The sequence below is a fragment of the Triturus cristatus genome, chromosome 5_1 (genome assembly GCF_964204655.1).
Source record: "Triturus cristatus chromosome 5_1, aTriCri1.1, whole genome shotgun sequence".
NCBI classification, from domain to species: domain Eukaryota; kingdom Metazoa; phylum Chordata; class Amphibia; order Caudata; family Salamandridae; genus Triturus; species Triturus cristatus.
Window position 1 is genome coordinate 353,831,415 of NC_140587.1, and position 23,274 is coordinate 353,854,688.

The following is a 23,274-nucleotide window of genomic DNA, read 5'->3' on the forward strand; positions in this document are numbered from 1 at the left end:
ATAGAACATTACTGCTGGCATCGTTGTTGAACGTGATTTTAACTTGCCTGTATTCACTGAGATGTGGCTCTATGACATGAACTGAAGTGGCAAAGTGAGCTAAAGAATGATGATGGATTCAACCCAGATCTGTGACTGGGGGTGAGTGTCTGAAAGGTTTCAGCACTCTGTCCATCATCTCCTTGTGTTTACTTTGTTTGCCCTAAGTTGGCAGGGTATGCCCAGACGTGGGTCCCTTGCTCACTTTGCCATTGGATTCAAGCTTGCCTGGCTGATGAAGGGTGTTACTCAGAAACCGGACCCTGTATTCCTAATTCTGGTTGAGTGAAGACCTGGCATGGCAGTTTGGGCTGGACTGTTCCCATGAGGCACAGGGTCTAGATTGATTTGCATATAGCTGGGTCTGAACTGAGGTGGCAAAGTGAGCTAAAGAATGATGATGGATTCAACCCAGATCTGTGACGGGGGTGTGTGTCTGAAAAGTTTCAGCACTCCGTCCATCATATCCTTGTGTTTACTTTGTTCACCCTAAGTTGGCAGGGTATGCCAAGACATGGGTCCCTTGCTCACTTTGCCACTGGATTCAAGCTAGCCTGGCTGATGAAGGTGTTACCCAGAAACCGGTCCCAGGATGCTTGTTTCCGGTTCAGTTAAGACTTGGCTTGGCAGTTTGAGCTGGACTTTTCCCATGAGGCACAGGGGCAAGACTGATTTGCATATGGCTGGGTCTGAGGGAACTGGCCCTTAGGGGCCACCCGGGTTATCTACAACCACCTAATCACCTTCCAAACAAATGAAGAGTCGGGCAGACAGTAGAGAATACAAACAGACATTTTTATTAGTAATACTCTGCAATGGAGTCCAATCTGACCTGCACCCTGAGATGTCTGCCGAGGGACTGCCCCCCCAACAGTCCGCAATGCATAACCATTCCTCCCAAGAACCTCCAACCACGCCCACAGTGGAATGTTACCGAGTTAGGCCGAGCGTGGACAAAGGAAGCACAGAAGGATGTGCTACCACCTGCCAGATGGGTGCACACTATCCCAGTTCAATGTTGCCATGTTTGGTCTCAGTGTCTCCTAACATGGGAGCAGAGTTACACACAAGGATAGGTAGATGGTACAGAATGGCCTATTCATTAGTGAGTCAGGATCCAACCTTGTGCAACTAAGGAACTAAGCAACTAAGGAAAATAATCACTGAACACGGGCTTCTGCTGAGGCAAGCAATATGAGTCATGAGGCTTAGTTCAGACACAGCTCCAGTGGGATTACGAAATACAAAATGGAGTCACATTCGCTAAATGAAGCTTGCACATTACATCGATAACTCAGTGGGTTGCACGCAATGAATACGAATGGTTTCTATTAAGCCACACACTGCTAACCAAATATAGCATATAACTGGTGCATGACAATAATGGGTTTTGCAAACCTAACAGGTCTGAACTGAGGTGGCAAAGTAAGCTAAAGGATGATGATGGATTCAACACAGACCTTGTGTTTACTTTGTTTGCCCTAAGTTGGCAGGGTCCCTTGCTCACGTTGCCACTGGATTCAAGCTAGCCTGGCTGATGAAGGGTTTTACCCAGAAACCGGTCCCAGGATGCTTGTTTCCGGTTCAGTGAAGACCTGGCTTGGCAGTTCGGGCTGGACTGTTCCCACGAGGCAGAGGGTCAAGACTGATTTGCATATGGCTGGGTCTGAACTGAGGTGGCAAACTGAGCTAACGAATGATGATGGATTCAACCCAGATCTGTGACTGGGGGTGAGTGTCTGAAAAGTTTCAGCACTCTGTCCATCATCTCCTTGTGTTAACTTTCTATGACATGTTACACATCACTGTGGATCTTCTCCCGGATGAGTCTCCGTAATTTGTCACAACTGTAAAAGCAGACCTGGTGGGAGGATTAAAGTAATTTACAAGATTTCTGTTTATTGTTGGGAGATTCCTAATCACTCATACTCTTCTTTGCAATGTTTGATCACTGAAACTAAATCAATGCTTTCTTTTCCCATTAGAAATCCTATCACTTTTCAATCTCTATTTGAGGGCCCAACTGTAGGAAATGATCGTATTTTGCATGATGTCCTTTTAGATTTTTGTCCAATTGGCTTTACTGGCTTTACACCTCAGTGCAGTTTACCCTTGCTAATCAATGATAAAGTACATGTGCTTCTCTTTAAACATGCTTAAATTGGCTCATTGCTAAAGGCTGCATTTACCTAACCTATTTGTCCCCAGGACATGGTGTAGAATGTGCATTCGGGCCTGGAAGCTAAATGCCACATATTGTGCTATCCACTACAATGGCAGGGCAAACATGACTTCAGGCCTATCCTGTGTAGCCTGACTGCTGCATTGAAAAACCTGCAGTGCAACCTGTTAAAAGTAACCTTTATTGACTGAAGAAAATGTTTGTTAAAAACTAACACGCTCCCCCCCCCCCTTTACAGGCCCTGTTGCCCCCAAGGCAGGATACACAGTATTTAAAAGTAGGACATGCAGAAATGTCAAGTTAACACGTCTTTACAGTGACTATCCCCCAAAAGCTATTTTCACTGAAATAATGCTCTGGCTGGCCTATAGAAAACAAAGGGAAGTAGAAGTAAATATTAAATCTATTTTCTCTAGATTGCTCTAGATTGGCATCTAGCTGATTGGCATCAGCTAGAAAACAGATCAAACTACTCTTTTTAATATTCATTAAAAGTCCACCTAATGGTGAAATTGGATGTTTAATCAAAATTGAGGACAAGTATATTTTAGAAAGTTACCTTTACCTGCCTAAAGCTCCTGAAGGCTAATTTGTATATGCTTTCCAACAGTAGCCCAATGAGTGATTAATCCTGATGAGGTGTGAGAAATGCTCTCAGAGCAGAGACTATGGCTTGGGTGCGTGGAGTTGTTTTCCCTTCCCCTGGCATGAAGAGCAGTGAGGTTTTCCCTGTTGCAAGCAAAAGTTAGGTGATACCTAGAAAGACTACAGCTTTTGTCCTCCCAGTCCAACCAGCACCAGACCTAGTGAAAGAAAGCCATCCCAGAACAGGTTTGAAGTGACCACAGAGGAGGGAACTGCTCTTTACCCTGGCAACACCTATGGGACTGCTGCAGTGTAAAACCTGCTCAGAGGGAGAAGGGTTTTCTCATCTTGGATTTTAGGAGCGATGGGCACTGTGGGATTGTTTGAAGTAGGACAAACATGAAGCTGCTGCAAAAGTGGGTAGAGTTAACCTTGGGACTCTTACTCAAACGGATAGGGAGGAGCCAGGGGTCAACCCACCCACTATTTGGAGCTAGGCTCTCTATTCATCAGTCTTCTTGGACCTGCAGAAGAACAGAGGAGGAACTGCACCTGCTGTCTGTGACTTAGAAGGGGTCATGCTCCCTTTTGTACCCAGGTCAAACAAGTGGACTCCAAGAGTCAGTTGACTGGCCTCCTGAGTGGCTACAGGAACACAGTAAGCTTTAAGGGGCTTCTTCCCTGAAGTGCCTTACTGCCCAGTACAAACTGGACTTAATCTGGGTCCTGCTTTTAGCCTCCGCTGAAATGAGTCTTCACACCCAGGTTCAGTTACTGAAGTCCTGGGACCCTTGGCTGTGTCCAACTGGACTTCTCTTACCACCTCTGAAAATATGGGACTTACACTTATTTTGGACTTGCATAGCTCTGGAGGATTGACAAATCAGCCAGATTATCTGACTAAGGTGTGACCTCACTTGGCTGAAAAAAACATACTTCTCCCTTTCCAATCTTCCAGCAGCAGCAAGTCTATTTCAGCAGACTAGCCACAAGAATGAATCCAGCCTAGTTAAACCCATTGTGGGATATAGCTTGCCACCTTGACATTATGAAAATTTTCGAGCTCCAAAAAAGAGACTGAGGACCTGATTACCCTGATTAGGCCTGATTACGACAACTGCAGTCCATTTGACCAACGTAGTCGTGGTGGCAGTCCGTGGACCTCCAGGCTAGAGGTCTGTATTATGGGTTTGGTGGTTGAATCGCCACTAGACCACTGTTACTGTAGGTGATCAGTAATCCTGTGTTGGTGGGATGCTATCCGAGGAAGAAATATGCTGGCAGTGCCACTGTAGAACCTCTGAGCATATTATCTTCCTCACCCTCCTTTTAATGGCAGTGAGCCTGTCATGAAAAGGGTGGTGGGTGGTGATGAGGAAACTAAGGGGGCTCAAGCAGGGCCACCCGTTGCCTGTCTGCATGGGGTCCATTCAGGGGGGCAAAAGAGGTCCCCCCCTGTATTTCTGTAACCCCTTTTCCTGCACGAGAATTAATGCATGACATTGTGCATTTTGAGCTTTGCAGGAACATGTTGTGGCTCTCCCACAGTGGTGACTTTCTAAGGCTCTCCTTTGACCTTATAAAGGCACCTCTCTGGGACAGTTGCAGCATGCACCACCCACCATGATTCAACTCGTAATCAGGTAGGCAGTCGGATTATGAGTTTGGCAGTCTTTCTGCAGGCCACTGGTGTTGCGGCCCACACGAAGACCGCCAAACTCGTAATCAGGCCTACATCCAAAGGTAAAAATCTTGACCGGGCGAAGTAGCCAAACGTTTCTGGCCAGCAGAAGAACTTTCCTAGGTGTGAAATTTGAATTTGTATTCATATTGATGAATTAGATTTTATGATATAATGAATGTCTGCATTATTTTTATACCTGGGTTTATGATAATGTTTACTATGTCTTTTATAAACTGTGACTGTAACACTTTTATGATCTTATGAGAAAGATCGAATAAAGGATTTTGAGTTAGAGTTTTAATTTCCTCTGCTCTGAGCTTTTCCCTCCAAGACCTTTAGCTACAGCAAGACCTCCTGCAATGCCTATCCAACTTCATAAGAACTTCCTCAAATACAACCTGCTGGCTTTACCCTCTGAAGGATTTTGACTTCCAGAAAAAAGACAGAGTCCTAATGTAAAATATTGTACTGAGTCAAACCTGGTTGGTGTATCTGAACCAGGCTCCATCGCAGTCAGCCTTACATCTCACCTAGGTACTGGTCTATCACACCCAGTGACTATTGTTGGTGTATTTTTGATGTTTTGGTGTCATTTATTCAAGGAAGTTTACTCTAATTTGCTGATGTGGTTTAGAATTTTTTATTGCTTGTTGTTTTGACTTTATAACTGTTTTGGAACTGCATAAATACAGTACACAATGTCTGAAGTTAAGCCTGTCTGCTCTGTACCATAGCTATCTCGTTATATAGTTAAATTCATTTAATGACTTGAAGGGTTCACCCTAACAAGAGCTATGATTACTCCTCGAGGTGGGGAACCAACCACCATAAATATTATTTCAGTTTCTTAAACCATTGTTCTTGAAAAGTGTGTAGCTCAAATGACCAACTAGCTGTTCATATTCTAATGTCCTTCTGGTTGACTTCAACCTTCGGTGGGGTGATATTAGTTACACTACAGTCAATCAATTTAAGTTGTTCTCACTCAATTCGACTTCAAGCAATACTGTATTAAGCATACTCTCCACAAAGAAGCTACTCTATACGCTCACTGTTAGGAAGCTACTCTAGACCTTGGTATTTATACATGAAGACTAAATTAATGTACACTGGTCTGGCCATCATCTGATCCCATACTCCAAAAAATCCAGCTGGTTCTCAACCACCCTCCATGAGTCCAGACCCACCTGTCGGCGACTCGAGAAGAGATGGAGGAGCAGCAAGACCCAAGAAGACCACTCAGCCTTACAAAAAATGCTGTCATCGCACACCACCACCTCATCAGAACCTCAAAGAAAACAGTCCTACAAGAAAGGATCAACGCCAACGCACTCAATACCAAATAGCTTTTCACCATGGTCCAAGAATTTGCCAAAAACAGCACAGAGAAAGCAGATATCTAACCATTCCATGACCTCTGCAACAACCTCGGCACCTTCTTCCACCACAAGATTAAGAAGATCTACAACAGCCACCTACAACCATCGCACCTAACAATACGGGACCCCACCAGACCCTGCTCAGCTGGACTCTCCTCACCGCTGATGACACCCTCAACATCATGAAGAGCATCTACTCCAGAATACCCTCAGACCCCAGCCCTCACCACATCTTCAACAGAGTCAGCATCACCATCACCCCAGTACTCTGCCAACCATCAACTGCTCCATCAACTGCACCACATTCCCAGAATACTGGAAACACACAGAGATTAACCCCTTGCTGAAGAAACCCTCTCCCGACCCAATGTACCTCAAGAACTTCAGACCCATCTCCCTGCTCCCCTTCCCAGACAATGTCATTGAGAAGGTCTCAACGCCCAACTCTCCGAGATCATTGAAGCACACCACATTCAGGACCTCTGCCAATCCAGCTTCTGAAGCAACCGCAGCACCGAAACAGCCATCCTCGCCGCCACAGTTGATGTCCGCACCCTCCTCGACCGAGGCAAAACTGCAGCCCTCATCCACCTAGACCTCTCTGCTGCCTTGGACACAGTCTTCTACCGCACCCTGTGTACAAAACTTCATGATGCTGGATTCCTAATAAAGCAGTGGAAAGGATCCGCTCCTTCCTCACCATTCAAACACCTCCAATCCACTCTGAACCCATCAGCTGCGGAGTGCCTCAGGGCTCATCCCTGAGTCCCACTCTCTTCAACATCTACATGGACCCGCTCGCAGCCATCAACAGGAACCACGCCTCAACATCGTCTGCTAGGCCGGCTGATCCTCTACCTCACAGACAAACCCAGAGTAACCAAGAACAACTTTCACAACGGGATGAAGGCTGTTACTACCTGGATGAAGGACTGCTGCCTCAAGCTCATCTCTGAGAGGACCGAAGTCCTCATCTAGGGCTCCTTCCCCTCCACCTGGGACAACTCCTGGTGGCCCGCAGATCTTGGATCCCCCCATGTTGTAAATTGCAACTTCGATGTGATTAAGCATTTACTAAAGACATGAATTCTCCTCCCTTATACATGTTCCTTTTGTTATGTTGACTGAAGTCTGGACTCCATTTTGTACTGTCATGTCTCCACGTGCTCAATACGAGGAGAGTCTTATCTTTGTGTTAGTTGCTCTTGTAATCTGCCTAGTAACAGTCTATAAATAGTTCCTTTGTCCGTCTGGCGCATGCCCAGACTTGACCACATCTGTTATCAGTTAGTCCTTGCTTGACCATGTTTTCGCGGGCTTAAGGAGTATGTCAGCTCCGCCCACATATCGATCTTGTATTGCAAATGTCCATAAAAGGTAACATTCCTCGTCTCATGTCGTACCCTCCCACTTATGAGCCCCTCTGTTGTGTATAAAAGGGGACCGTGTATGCAAGTTCTGTGTGCTACTCTATGCAATACTGAAGGGTATTGTATGGATTGTAGGACCACCCTTAAGGGTTAATAAACCTTGTCTTTGTACTTTGCAGTTTCCGTGCCAACTTCCTTATAGATTCCATTGCAGGAGAGCGAACCCTTGTGTCCTGCGGGCCTAGCTGGGGCCTGTACTCATCACCCACACCCACATACCAAGTACCAAACTTTGGAATCATCCTGGACTCTGCACTCACCATGAACCACCAGATCAATGCGATCTCATCATCCTGCTTTCACACGCTACGCCTGCCCCGACAGATCTTCAAGTGGATCCCCACCGAGTCCAAAAAAAGACAGTCACCCACGCACTCATCAGCAGCAGACTTGACTATGGCAATGCACTCTACGTCGGCATCACCCAGAAACACCTAAAGAAACTGCAGAACATTCAGTACACCTCTGCCAGACTCCTGAGAGACCTCCACTGGATCCCAGTCAACAAAGCATCACTTTCAAGCTCCTCACACATGCCTAGAAAGCCCTACATAATACGGGACCTGCGTACTTTAACCACCGCTTCTCATTCTGGGGACCCACAAGAGACAGCCACTCCGCCCATCTGGCCTGGGCCACCGTCCCACGTATCTGCAAGACCATGGCTGGAGAAAGGTCCTTCTCCTATCTCGCCTCAAAGACCTGGAACACCCTGCCTCTCCATCTCAGGCAATCACCATTACTGCCTCAATTCAGGAAGGACCTCAAGACCTGGCTCTTTTACTTAACCACATTGCCTTCGGCGGATAAGCAGACCCGCCTAGCGCCATAAAACCCTTACGGGTGATTAATCGCACTTTACAGGTCATCTGATTGATTGATTGATTGATTGATTGATTGTCAATGCTCTTCTAATATTCTAAAACTGTATTTATATTTTCTCTTGCATTTATATTAACTGGAAGGATATCAAATTAGTGTCATTAAAGCCGCTTCCAAATAAATTCCTGATCCCCAAAGAGGTGAATATGTATTTTTTTATCTCAGTTTAAGGATTTCTGGATCAGGGAACACATTTTTCATAATGTTATCTAACTACTAAACATTTTTTGCAAACTAACATTATGTGCTAACTTAAAATGACCACTTGCATTGTAAAAAAGGAGTTCCTCTGGTGCAATGCTGCACTGTCCCCAACATAGACAGGCAAGATGCACCTGGGAGACTTCCTTTGCCTTAGAATAAATATATTCTGATACAGCTTGTGTACAGATGGAGCAGCAGCACAATGTTGTTCTTAACACTCATTGGCACCAATTACTATTTAAGCAATATTGCAGCCTTGTGTTAGAAGATGCATTAATTGAAGTACGGTGTTTTTTAATATTGTGATTACTTTCTTAATCTAATAAAGGCTCTTTATTTCTCCCATCATTAGTAGTATTACCTCTGGAGCAAAGTTGCTCGTTTTATATTACTTAATTGCTATCAGTCATGGCCATGATTTTAAACTTAGTTCTTTGATCCTGAAAGTAATGTGTCTACAATGTTGTTGTCACTTCTATTGCAACTCCTTCCTCTTGAACTTACTACCATTGCTTGTCTTTCTTGAGGTTCATGTGTGTGGGAACAGAATCGACATTAACAACCACTATGGCCGCAATAGACACATGCAGCAAGGAAAATCAAAAAAATAGCGAGCTGTCAAATGAGCAGGGTGTTTAACCCATCACAGTGGTAATGGTAACGGCAGGAAAATGGAGTGTTATGCAGTAAGACTGGTTAGGCTTCACTATCCAATAACCTCATGAAACCCCAAATAGGTCCTTTGAATTCACACTAATAAATCCATATCTCATTCCTGGAACTGTGACATGCAGCAGTGAGGCTTTACGAGACAAAAATTTGTTTAGCCTTTCAGAGTACCAACATGGACGATAAGTAATTGACATGAAGAGAAATGCAACACAAATTTATAAAAAAAATAAAGCAGATTGTTATTGTAATGTTGGGCCCTAGGCCCTCATGCTCGGTGACAGGACTGACACGGACACATGGTTGGGGTAGTGGGTAATGGCCTCGAGCACGTGCGCTCGGCCCTTTTATTATCCTAGTCACCTGACCCAGTGACGTAGGTGGTGGGTGGGTGTATAGTATATTACACACACATTAGAACACTAGAATGTGTCCATGCAGGGACACTACATCCCTCCCAATTTTTAATGATAAAAACCCAAAGTCAAAGTTCAACCTGTGGGAGAAAGAAAACCCATACATATATAAGACAGTGACCAAAACTTCCGCAGAGTCTCTTACGCCTCCGCTGCTTGGGGTCCCAGACGATGTTCTTCTTGTCGCGGAGACCACCAGTTCACTGTGGCACCAGCCATGGGTGCTCGATGGATCCAGTCTGTTGACGACTCTGCCTTGAAGTTGTACTCACAGTCTTTTCTTCACTTTACTTCCATGGCGACAAACGCAGTTGAAGTTCTTGTAGTTCACCGCTAGCTGTTGCCGTTCATCTTTCCGTCCTGTCCTTTTCTTCATCTGTGGCATGTATCCTGTTTTGCAAAAGATGGGTTGTTTGCAAGACACCCCTCTCACCAAGATGCCCCTCTCGCGGGTGTTCCCCTGCCACGGGATATCCCTGAGGCCCCCTGACTTGTCCTGGGCTGGGTGTACTGTATCGTGTTACTCGCACGCCGATCCGTGTGGGTGCAGAGGAGACGACAAGTCTCACCTCGAGTTCCCCAGTCGTGCCTGGAGGGTAGCTGTTGGCTCCTGTCTTCGCACACGATGTCTTCATCCTCCCGGGACCTTTGCTGGAGGGCGGCTGATGACTATCTCTCGTCACGGGGACGCTCTCTCACTGGCATCCCTGAGGCCTCTGCCCCTGAATCACCACGGCTGGCGTTGACCAGTGTCCGTGTGACCCCAGAGGTGGATGTTCCGAATGGTCCAGCCTGCTCGCCTCTGCAGATCCCAGGTGTGCTGAAGCATCGTGAAGCAGATGATCTCTCCGTGCCATGGGTGTTCTCAGGACTTGCGCTCCATGTTCTGACACTTGTCGCCATCCTTATCTTCGGGGTGTGAGTAGTCTTGACACACTCTTCTCTCTGTTCCTCGGTTCTTTTCTCCGTGAGGGTGTTGTGTCGCTCTGACTTCTTCTCCTCCCACTCTTAACAGTGGCCAACGTGCCACGGATCTATTTCCATCTTCTTGCCTTCTTGCAGTGGCAACCGTGCCACTCAGATCACTTTCTTTCTCCTTGCTTTGTAGTGGTAAACGTGCCACTCCGATCTCTTCTTTCTTCTTTCCCTTGTAGTGGCAAACGTGCCACTCCGATCTCTTCTTTCCTCTTTTCTGTAGTGGCAAGCGTGCCATTCCGATATCTTCTTTTGCTTGTGGTGGCAAACGTGCCACTCTGATATCTTCTTTCTTCTTTTGCTTGTGGTGGCAAACGTGCCACTCTTGATATCTTCATTCGCTTCACGACGTACTCCGGACCGTTTCTGTTTTCCTCTGGTCTGGCCAGGCTTCTCCATGCAGCGCGCGCACTCTGCACGTGTTCCCCCTGGTCTTGTCCTCGTCCGAGGACACTCTCTCTGTCTTCCTCAGCATTCCGAGTTAGCGTCGTGACCTTCTCTTCGTCTTCTCCTTTTTGGCTACTTTGGTTGTCGAAGTTCGTGGGGCCATATTCCTGGTCCTCTTCGTTCTTGAACTTCTTGGACCACTTGACGGTCCACTCTGCCGATCACTGGCAGGATACCTTCGGTCTTTCGTCAGACCTCTTGTTCCGTAGTTTCACTGACCCGTGCGTCGGTCACCTCCTTTTGCAACCCCTGGTGGGTTGGCTTCTGTGTGTTGACCACCTGGCTGGTCACTTGGTGTGATGTCCACTCTGACCCGTGCGTCGGTCACCTCCTCTTGCAACCCCCTGGTGGGTTGTCTTTTGTGGTGCGACCATTTGGCTGGTCAGCTTGGCCTTTTGTGGTGCGACCATTTGGCTGGTCGGCTTCACGAGGTGCGTCACGTCGCGTGACTACCTGTGTTCACGAGGTGCGTCACGTCGTGTGACTACCTGTGTTTGCGGCCTTGTCAGGCGCTGGAGCGTGCTCATCTTCGTACCGGCGTGGTACATCTTCAGTGTAGCATTGCTCCTTGTACCGTGTGATCTCTTGGTGTGGTGGCTTCTTGGCGCCACTGGGTGTGCCCTCGGCATCCTTACCCTTCAGTGTTGTTGGATACTTGCCGCGCATATCTTCTTTAGTGTAGTTCCTCTCTTGTAGGCGCTGCTGTGTACCTTCCGCGTCCGGGGTACATTTGCGCTGAGTCCTTTGGCCTCCTCGAGGGTTCACTCCATTTGATGCGGCGGCAGCGCAATCCTCGCTGGGGTGGATGTGGCTTGACACCTTTTCCTCTTCCTTCTTGTCGCTGTGGGATGACGCTGCATCCCTCTGGCACACTGCCGGCTTCCTCCATGGCTTCCCCTTGTTTTTAGACTTTGACCATGCTGTTTGCATTTCTTCCAGTGCAGTTGCTGGAGCCGGCCACCAGATGGCAGTGTTGCTTCTCCCTTCAGCAGCAACCTTCTTTGCTGCCAGAACTTTCTTCCATGTTCTCTTTCCTTTTCCAGGCTTCACTCGGGCTGAAGAGGGGAGCTGGAGCAGAACACTGGGAGCTGGACACGGGGCCAGACAGCAGGTAAGTCTTTTGCTTTCATTTATTTGGAGGCAGGGGGCCACAGGCATTTCCGTGGGCTGCATGAAGGGCGAGGCATCACTCTATGGGGCATAGTGGAAGTTAGTGCCATCACGCACATTGTTTGGTTCACTTGTGGCAGCGCTGGCTGTGTGCTTCTCTTGTGGGCTCTGCTGGGGGTCCTGCGAGGTGGGCCTTGACTGTACATGGCCGGCGGCGGCCACTCTTCGTTTTTCTTTCACCCTCCCTGCCCATGGCAGCTTCCTGCAGTCCTCGCGCGGCAGTGAGGGGGTAGGGGTGCACTCGCGGAGCTCGCTCCTCACCGCTTCGGCATTTATTTATTTCTTAGTGTGAGCGGCGCTGGCCGCATACAGTCCCTTGGGCATCTCCCTCCCGCGGCAGTCTCGCTCACTTCTCCTGCTGCGCGGGTGGGGGGGAGAATAAAGAGTAGAACCGGTGTACTGTGCTGCGGGTGGGCTCCGCTTTTACTATTTTATGTTTATTTCGCCCCCTCCCCGCAGCCGGTCTCCTCAGTTCGCGAGCCGCGCGGGAGGGGTGCTGACGGTACTCTTTTGACTGCGGGCCGGGAGCTTCCCCTCTGTCCCTCACCGGGAGGACAAGACGGGGTGGGCACCCGTAGTCCGCCTGTCACGCCGGGTCGTTATCTTGTTCCCCGTTGCGGGCTCACCTTTGGCCGACGGGCCTCCTCCTTTTCCACGGGTGGGCTCCGAGTGGTGCAGGCTCAGTGCGGGAGTCGTGGCTGACGCGGGTGGGCTCCGCTCGGACCACTCATCCACTCGGGCACGGCGGCAGGCTCGACGGGGTCAGGGTGGGCACCCGACTTCCCCTGCTTAATCACGGCGTCGCGGCCGATGCGGGTGGGCTCCGACCGGTCCGCTTGTCTTCGGGGCGCTTCCCCCACCAGGGTCACCTCGACCAGCGCGACGGAGTCGGGGTGGGCACCCGACTTCCTCTTCACCTCCCTGGGGCACGCTGCTCGCCCGCAGGACGTCACGGCGGTGCGGGGTGGGCTCCCGGTCACCGTCTTCCTCGGCTGTGCACTCCCCCACCAGAACCCGGGGAAGTGAAGCCTCCGCACACGTGGGATAGGACCCACTCGTCGCCAGTGTAATGTTGGGCCCTAGGCCCTCATGCTCGGTGACAGGACTGACACGGACACATGGTTGGGGTAGTGGGTAATGGCCTCGATCACGTGCGCTCGGCCCTTTTATTATCCTAGTCACCTGACCCAGTGACGTAGGTGGTGGGTGGGTGTATAGTATATTACACACACATTAGAACACTAGAATGTGTCCATGCAGGGATACTACAGTTATATATATTTAAAGGTGTAAATTAACACATTTGGATGAGTTTCACCCCTCATCAGCCCGGCTAGCTTGACTCCAGTGGCAATGAGAGCAATATAGATTGTAGGCAGTCGTTCAATGCTAACGACTGCTTCCCATTTAGTACAGGCAGAGCAAATATTAATGTAGCAAATGCTAGTCCTTCTAATATGTCTTAAGCCAGCGACTCTTTCTTATTGTGAAAAATATGTAGATGACTCCCTGGCCTTCAGCATCTTGCTCAACCACGCAAGCCTTGAAAGGTGAAATAGTATGCAGCAGTGTCCTAACTGACCTGATCTGCCCAAGAGCTTGACCCCTGCCTGCCTTCAAAGGCTCGGAAACACAAGTGAAAGTACGTTAAAGAAGGCCTCTCTTCTTGAAAAACAAGGAAAATCACCGAAAAACTCAGTGATTCCGATTCAGTGTGAATAGAATAGATGCACGGCCACTATGAATGGGGATGCTTCCTCCTGTGAAAGTTCGTGGTGAGAACTTCGGACAGGATACGACGGACAGGAGCTTTCACATTCTGTAAGCCTTCTCTTTCACTGAACTCAGAGGGAGAGTTAAGGCAGCTTCTGCCACAGACGTGGAAGAATGTCCATGTCTGAATAAACTATCGTATTGCTTCTTTTACCCTGGCGTACACTCTAGAAACACAACCAGCAGAGATGAAGATCGATTTGCTCACTTGGGGGGTGCCAGGGGCCTAGCTTGGTGAATGAGTAAGACTGGGGGGGGGGGGGTGAGCTTCAGATTTTTCGACAATCAGGCTGGCATATAATGTTCGAAAGCCTTTGTTGGGCCCCCAGAACCGCCTCCACAGATTCCCTCACTGCCACCAAACAACAACGCCCCTCATCCTTCCGTAGCTTAACTTTCACCTTTGTTTTATTTATAGCACCACTCTCATCGTAATGTAGGTTGTCAGAGTGCTTAACATGACACAAATGCTATGCAGAGACAGTGAATCATACAAGTGTGTAAATCAATGTATAGGAAATGTTACATTAGACAAAAAGGGCTACAAGGTGTGCCACCCTGCTGTGGGCAGTACATTTTAAGAGTGCTTCATCTGGAGAAACACAAACTCAGGATTTAAAACATAATTCAGTGGCTGGTGCTGTCTACACTAATAAGAATATTTCACTACCCAAAGGAACCATTTTTTAGCAAACTTAGAATAACAAAAGTTGGAGGACAAAAGTTCTAATCCTTTGTCTTGCATATTGCCTGTAGCTCTTTGTAAGGATTGTAATGCACGAACTGCAAGTAGCAAAAATATATCAATGTCAAACGCAGAAGGTAACCCACTGAACTTTCTGCATGGAATACACATTTACGACCTTTGTGTTACACGTTGCGCAGGGTTTCGTTGTGTCTCCCCCAGTGTTCCTTAAATTTGCCTGTCCGTCCCCAAAAATTCAAATATTCCTACCCATCCTCAGTAAATTCTGAGCCTAAAGACTGTTCCATTCTGCAGCTTTCTGTTAACACGTGCATGCTGGAAATTGTAGCTTTAGTCCACTGAACAAACTGGACTAATGCACCATAAAACGTTAGTTTGTTGGAACACGGAGCGCGTTCCTGATAACCATGTTGAGGATCCATGCCAGACAATTATTGGTGGATGCTACGCTACAAGCATCCATAACAATGGCGCAAATAAAAAAAAAAAAAAAAATTGTGAGGAAGATTTGACATAGGAAAAAAACACAAGACCCTAGGGTAAAAAAATTTGGGTGCCAGTGAACGGTGGCCAGGAATTATGGGTAAACTAAGCTTCCCACAGTTCCCTTGTTAGCTGCTTGCTTCGCATGCCCTTGTACTGGAGGTGCGGTGGTTCACCTCAGCTGCAGCTCCAGGCCAGCACTCACTGAATTTACAGGGAGTGCAAGTATCAGCCTCAATTTGACAAACGAGTAGAGGAACGTTTTCAATGTACAAATGGGAAAATGTGGGCCCTTCGGAGTGGGAATAAGCAAGCCCCAATCAGGCAACACTGTTCGTGCATGCACTCTGAACTCCCGGAGGAGCGTGCTTCTAAAGTGCATGCACAAATGGTGCCCCAGAATGTGGCGCCCAGTGCAGTGGCACCGCTCGCACCGCCCAAGAGCCGGCCCTGATACCACAAGCAGAGTACATGAGAGGGGCCTAAGGGGCAGTGAAAAGGGAGAGGAATGTTAATTAGTAGGAGTACTATAAGAGAAAACAAAGGGGCTTATTTGCGCCGCCGCCAGTGTGTCACATTTAATATGGGAAAAAGTGACCTACCGGCAGCGCAAGCGGCTTGTAAATAGCCCGAAAAATATTAAGTAAAATAACCAATATTTTTGAGGACTTTCAAAACAGAGGGGCATATCAACAACAACGGACGATAATTATCGCAAAGCGCACTTAGCGCTAGGATAATTATCGCCGGCTAGCGTGAATTTTTATTGCTGAGATAGCGTGCTATTAGCAACGCTTATCTCAATAGCGATAAAAATCCTCACGCTAACAGGCTAACGTGAGATTATCGCTGGAAACCCAGCGATAATCTCACGTTACCTTGTTGATAGGGACAGGCAAACTTAGCCATGATATCCTCCTTCCATAGGATATCATGGCTAAATCAGAAAAAGACCAGACGTAAAAAAGCAGCGTTAACCACGGTTAGCGCTGCTTTTTTTGGGGCATATCAACAACAACCGGCGATAATTATCGCTCAGCGCTCTTAGCGTGAGGATAATTATCGCCGGCTAGCGTGAATTTTTATCGCTGAGATAGCGTGCTATTAGCAACGCTTATCTCAATAGCGATAAAAATCTACACGCTAACAGGCTAACGTGAGATTATCGCTGGAAACCCAGCGATAATCACACGTTACCTTGTTGATAGGGACAGGCAAACTTGCCATGATATCCTCCTTCCATAGGATATCATGGCCAAGTCTGAAAATTAGCAGACGTAAAAAAGCAGCGTTAACCGCGGTTAGCGCTGCTTTTTTTGTCTCTAACAGGGTTAGCGACATTCTTGATAATAGGAGAAATGTCGCTTAGCGACATTTCTCCTATTATTTTACTCTGGAACGCCCCCTTTGCATCTCATTAGAGATGCAAGGGGAAGCGTAGAGTAAAAGGGTGCTAACATGCAAATTTGCGTGTTAGCACCCTGTTGTTGATAGGGCACTAGTTTTATCTCTGCTTTTTTGGCTTTTAAAGCCAAAAAAGCAGAGATAAAGCCCTTGTTGATATGCCCCAGAGAGAGATAGAGAGAGTGTGTGTGTGTGTGTGTGAATAAAAAATACTGGCATCTGGCAACTGCCGGACTGAAAGCACCTGCACCCAACTATTGATCAGAAAATGCGTTTATTAGGGGGTGGGATGTAACATCCCAAAAACCCTCCCTGAAGCTGCGCCCCTGCAGTGTGCCCAGTTGAAGGGGTGGGAAAAATAGCAGCCTGCTGGCTGTACGTGTCACACAGGCAGTTTTCTGTCACCCTGGCTTCAAAGGTGAGATTTAATTTTAAAGACGCAAAAAACCTCCCAGTATTCTCCTCCTTGTGAGCGAGACTGGACAACAGTTTTGACCACTTATTCCTGGTTGCATTTGGACTTCTCTTGAATTGAGCCCTGCTCAGTGATACACCTTCAGGCTGTCAATTGTGTTGCCGCATATACTATGGACAGAGAGTGCTTTCTGGTTTTTGAATGTCACGAGGATATTTAATATTTTCAGAGAATGGGAATTTTATTCGGATGTTGTTTTTTAAATTAGATTGTTTTATTCTTTTTCTGTGGTACGGGAGATATGCAAAGCAGAACATCTGCAATAAAGTGCTACAATTCTAGGCTGCTTTGATAGGCTGTAGTTCGAATTAGGGAATACCAATACATAATTATGCATCCATCCAAGCACACCATTATATTTGTCTTGTATTTGAATTATTGTTTATTTTGCTATCAGTTTGTTTGCAGTTGAGGCTCCTACGGTTGCAAATGCCATTGAAATTAATGTTATTTCGATGTAATGAATTGCTCTTTAATAGTCAATATGTGCAGTCCCTATTAATTCTGTTTTGCAGCCTAATTACCATGTATTACTGTATAGCATTTGCACTTAATCACGGAATGCAGACTGTGATAAAGCTGTCCTTTGATGATGAATTTCATTTTTGATTGCACCAGATGGCCGCTTGCTGACTTTGAGCCATGAGCATTCTAAAATGAGGGTTATTCTATTTTCAAAAGAAGATAAATATTGTACATTCTTCTTTGTTATAGATTACTGTTTAGTGACCAGGTTTTTTTAATCGTTTTTATGCTTTATGTTTTTTGCCTCAGTTTGCCTATTCGTTCATCAAATTGCATATTGTGAGGAAATGCCTCTTTTTCTTGGCCATCCCATGTTTTTATGGACTGATGCTGTCGGTTTTTGACTCCATGCACTGGTACACTGCAAACCAGGCACCAGCGAATGTGCTCTGACCTGTAAAGCATGGTAAAATTGGCTAACTCCTAATTATTATATTTAATTATCCGATAAGCCTCCTAGTATATGGCACCTAAAATACACCATGGCAGGGAAATTTAAATGTCACCTGAGGACCACAATACTGGGCCATCCACTACTGTGGCCAGGAAAACATGACTCTAATCCTACCACTATAGCCTGGCTGCTGCAGTTTTCAACCTGCAGCCTGATCTGTCAAATTAACCATTTTCGGCAAGAGGAAAACTTCCATTTAAATTTGAATATGTCACAAATATGTAGGCATTGCAGCACACAAGGCAGGGAGCATGGTATTTATAAGTGGGGCACATAGAAAACATAAGGCAACATATCGCTGCAGCAACTAGCAACCAAAATCTATTTTCACTGTAGCAAGGCTGGCTAGCTCATAAAGAAGCAATAGGAAGCGGTAATAAATATTAATTTTGAAATTTCTGAATTAAAGCCAGTTGGAAATAGGAAAAAACTACACTTTTTAATATTCATTAAAAACCCAACTTAATGGTGATGTTGGAGTTCCAATAAATATTAAGGAAAATTAACTTTTAGAAATTCACCTTTTATCTGCCTGAAGCTCACTGAGGCCAATTTGTATTAGCTTTCTAGCATTAGCCCAGAGAGTTCTTAGCCCTGATGAGGTGTGAAAACTGCTCCCAGAGCAGAAAAAAGGGCTTGGGTGTTGGGAGGTGTTTCCTCTTCCCTGGCCGGAAGAGCAGTTGGGGTGTACCAAGGAACTTAATTTATTTGAAAGGGGCCTTCCCTTTTACAAGCAAATGCTAGGTGACGGCTGGAAAAGCCTCAGCTTTTGTCCTCCCAGTCAGGCAGACATCTAACCCAGTGAGGGAGTGGGAAGTTGCCTCAGAACTGTTTTGGAGTTACCAAGTCGGAAGGAACTCTTGACTACCCTGGCCATACTTCTCGGTCAGCACGCAGGGTATGCACAAGGGTTTCTCCAATTTTTAGAGTGATGAGTACTGTGGGACTGTTTGCAGGAGGCCAAGCATAAATTGTAGTAAATGAGGGTAGGATTACCCCAGGAAACGTTTATCCCATTGGAAAGTGAAGGTCGAGGAGTCACACCTGCCCACTAGTTTGTGCCCTGGCATACATGTGGCATCTCCAAGCATACTCTTCAGAACACTTTCTGAGCTGTAGAAGAAGAGAAGACACTGTACCTGCTGTCTGTGGCCTGAAAGGAGCACTGGAGAGCTGGACTCTTTTCCTCTTGAACCCAGAACAAGGGTGAGTTGGCTAACCTACTGTGTGGCTAAAGGACTACAAGTGGCTGCAAGAGGCCTTTTCCTGAAGTGCTAAGATGACCAGAACCAACTGCATTTGAGTTAAACTCTGCTAGAGTGAGTCTTGACCCCCAATTGCTGTTCATGGAACCCTTGGATGTGTCTAACTCATATTACTCTGAAAACCTGGGCCTCAGAACATTTTGGACTTACAGATGTTCAGAGGACTGGCAAAACCACCCAACCTATCTTCCCAAGGTAAAACCTCAGTGGGCTAAGAAAACAAGTTCTTCCTGCTCAGAACTTTTCCACAGCAGCAAATCCAATTGAGTGGACTCTCAGCGGGAATCTCTTTAGCCTTGTGGAACTCAGCATCATATACAAACACATCCTTGCCCAGCTGAAGTCCGAAGGTAAAAATGGTGACCAGGCGGAGGTGCCAAAATTATGTGACCAGTGAGAGGACTGTCCCTGGCACGGAATTTGTACTTCTCCCACTCTGAACTTTTCTTGCTAAAACCAAATGCTTCAGCGGGACCTCATCCAATGCATAGCAGACTTCATGATGACTTCCTTTGATAAAAATCAACTGCCTTACCCACTGAAGGATTTTGACTTCCAGAAAAATGTGTGAGTCCCAAGACAAAATCTCCAACTGGATCAAACCTGGTTGGTGTATCTGGCCAGCACTCTTTTGCAGTTGCAGTTGGCGGCAAATTGTACCTATGTCCCTGTCTACTGAAACCACCGATTAGTGGTTCTTTGAACTGTTTGGTGCCATGTTTCCTTAAATGCTTAGAAAAGCCTATGCCCGTTTTCCCTTACTGGATTTTTGTCATATTTGTTTATTTAGTTGCACTCTATTTTCATAACTTGGTATGACATTTTTATTTTGTTGTGTATTTGACTTTTCAACTGTTTTGGCACTTCTAAATGCTTTCCACATTTCCTCTAAATTCAGCTTGTTTGCTGAACATTTGACTGAAACAAAGAAATTATCGACTTTATCACTTGAGGTGGACAACAATCCACCCAAATAATGTCACTTTCTCTCACATATTAGTTACAAGCATAGAAATGTGCTGTATTTCACTTTCTTTTTTTTTTTGTTTAATAATTTTTTTATTAAGTTTTCAGAGAAAGATAAAACAAAACTTTATCAAGCAAATAAACACATTGCAAATATGATACAACAACTAATGTATAGGAAGAGAACATGAGCAAATAATTTAAGAGGAAAGAGAGAACAAAAGAAAAGAAAAAGAGAAAGAAGAAGGAAACAAAAGTATAACATATAAAAAGAATATATAAAAGAGAAAAAAGAAAAATAAGCTAAAGACTAAGATGCAGGTGCATATGTAGAAAGATAAGAAGTAAAGGGTAACCACAATAGATCAGATTTAATTTTCTGAGAAAAGGAAAGAGAAGAGAAATTAGCAATTCTGTGTTCATCACAAATATAATTCCACCAAATTAACAATGATAATTTAGAGTTTTCTTTCCAACACTTTGAATGCAAGAGCAATAAAAAGATCAAACAATAAAGAAATAGGAGAAGAAACATAAAAAGCAGGTGAGGCGGAACCCAGAAAAACATTTTGCATTGATAATGGGATATTACATTGAAATATTTTCATACATTTAGACCAAATAGATTGCAAATCTTCAATACATTAGAACATTCATATAATTGATGAATTAAAGTCCCAGTGGACATAGAACAGGACCAAAAGAGGGGACAGGAGGTAGGGGAAAATTTGAATATACATGCAGGAGTAATATGAGCACTATTATGAATAAAGTATAAGGATTGAGTAATGCGGGCGGCACCAGAAGTTTTGAATAACTTGAGCCAGAATTTATCCCATGAAGGAACAGGAAGTGATAAAGATAAGTCCGCTTTCCAGAGTAATTTGGTATGTGATTTAGAACTTTCTATAACAGGCGAAAACAACATCTTATAAATAGAAGCAGCCATAGGTCTAAAGTCATGAGAAATACCGTATATCGGTGTGGTAGGTTTAAGAGAGGGAGGCTAAAGGAAAATTATTAGTTTTTAAATAGGACTGTAAAGCAGCTAATATTAAGAGGTACTCATGAAGAAATGAGTTAGGCAAGTTATACTGTGACTGCAATTGTGAGAAGGGGATAACAGAATTATGAAGGACCAACTGATAAATAAATATAATTCCCATCTCCTTCCAGTGTTTGTAATAAAACGATTTATGTCTACATTTAATACATTTATTATACCAACTAGTAGAGGACAAAAACATTGGTATGGCTCAAGACCATCTGACAAAATATTATATAATAATTGTTGGTAATATTTTAAAATAGGATTATCAGCTATGAAAGTGCAGTTAGACATGTATAATATGTCTTGGAAAGAAAAACCCTTCAATAGAGAACGTTCAAATACAACCCAACGAGGGATAGGGTTATCAGCAAAGTCATATGTTAAGGCAAAAAACTGACAAATTAAGAATGCAGAGTGATATATTTAAAATCAGGAAAACGTGCACCACCTTCAGTTTTGGGACGTTTAAGTCTCACAAGGGCAATACAGGGATGCTTATTATTCCATAAAAAATTGATACAAATAGAGTGAATTTGGGAAAAATATGAACTGGGAATCCGAAAAGGTAACATGGATACTGTATAAAACTGTATAAAGGAAATGGGGAACAATCATCATTTTAATAGGGATGTATGACGTTACAACGCATGCTGTTACAACGCATGCTGTTACAATGAAAGTTTTACAACGCGAGTGCATTGACAACGCAGGACATTACAACGCAAGTCTTTACATCGACTTGCACTAGATGGCGTGCTAACATTAAAAAAGTGTAATTTACTATTCCAACTCCAGTCCACGTAACAGTAGGGAAGGTGTTGGGATAGTAAACTACACTATTTTTAATGTTAACACGCCATCTAGTGCAAGTCGATGTAAAGACTTGCGTTGTAATGTCCTGCGTTGTCAATGCACTCGCGTTGTAACAGTTTCGTTGTAATGGTAGTGCGTTGTAAAAGTTGCGTTGTAAAGGTTGTTCCCCTTTTAATAGTATCAAGTCTACCCCACCATGACAAATGAAGAGGCGACCAAGAAAGAAGTAGTGATTGTAATTTGGAAATTAGTACATTAAACGTGCAACTGATTGTGGTAGATAAAGTAGAAGAAAACCAACTACCAAGATATTTTATTTTAGTAGGACACCAGGTGAAGTTAGTGTTAGTAAACATATATTGATATCAAAGAGAGTTTAAGAGTAAAACCTCTGTTTTGGAAAAGTTTAACTTATATCCAGAAATACTAGAATACAGCTGAACTTCATATAAAAAGGGAGGAAGAGAGGTAATAGGATTGGACATATATACCAGAATGTCATCAGCGTATGCTGACAATTTAGTTTCTGTGGAGTTATGAATAAATCCGGAAACAAGTGTATTAACACGAAGATGCTCAAGGAAGGGTTCTAAACACAAAACAAATAACAGAGGTGAGAGAGGACATCCATGACGGATACCTCTATACAAAGGAAAATACTTAGAAAAATAGTTATTCACAAAAATACTGGCAGGAGGGGAAGAATATAACAGTTTAACATAAGAGATAAAATTCGGTCCTAAACCGTACGACTGAAGAGTATTAAACATGAATTGCCAGTTAATACGATCAAAAGCCTTCTCGGCATCTAAGGACAATGCTGCAAGAGGAGACTTGTATTTTTTCCCAAAGGAGATGACATCTGAAAACATGCAAGCATTGTCTGTAGCCAATCTGCCCTTAACAAAACCAGATTGATCAGTTTTGACCAATAGTGGGATAACATTCTCAAGTCGGGAGGCAAGTATTTTAGCAAATATCTTACAATCATAATTAATTAATAAGATAGGGCGATAAATTTTACAAATGGTGTGTTCTTTATTGGGTTTAGGAATAAGGACAATCAAAGCTTCCATAAAGAAACCAGAGGCCTTAGAATCTTCGAGGAAGGAATTAAAAAGAGCATGATGTTTAGGAGAAAAAAATAGAAGAAAAAGTAGAAGAAAATTCAGCAGAGAGACCATCTGGACCAGGTGCTTTAGATTTTTTTAAAGATTTGATGGCATCAGTTATTTTTTGGAGAGTAATCTCTGCATCTAATGCATCAAATTTGTCAGACAGGGATGGGGGTTAGGGA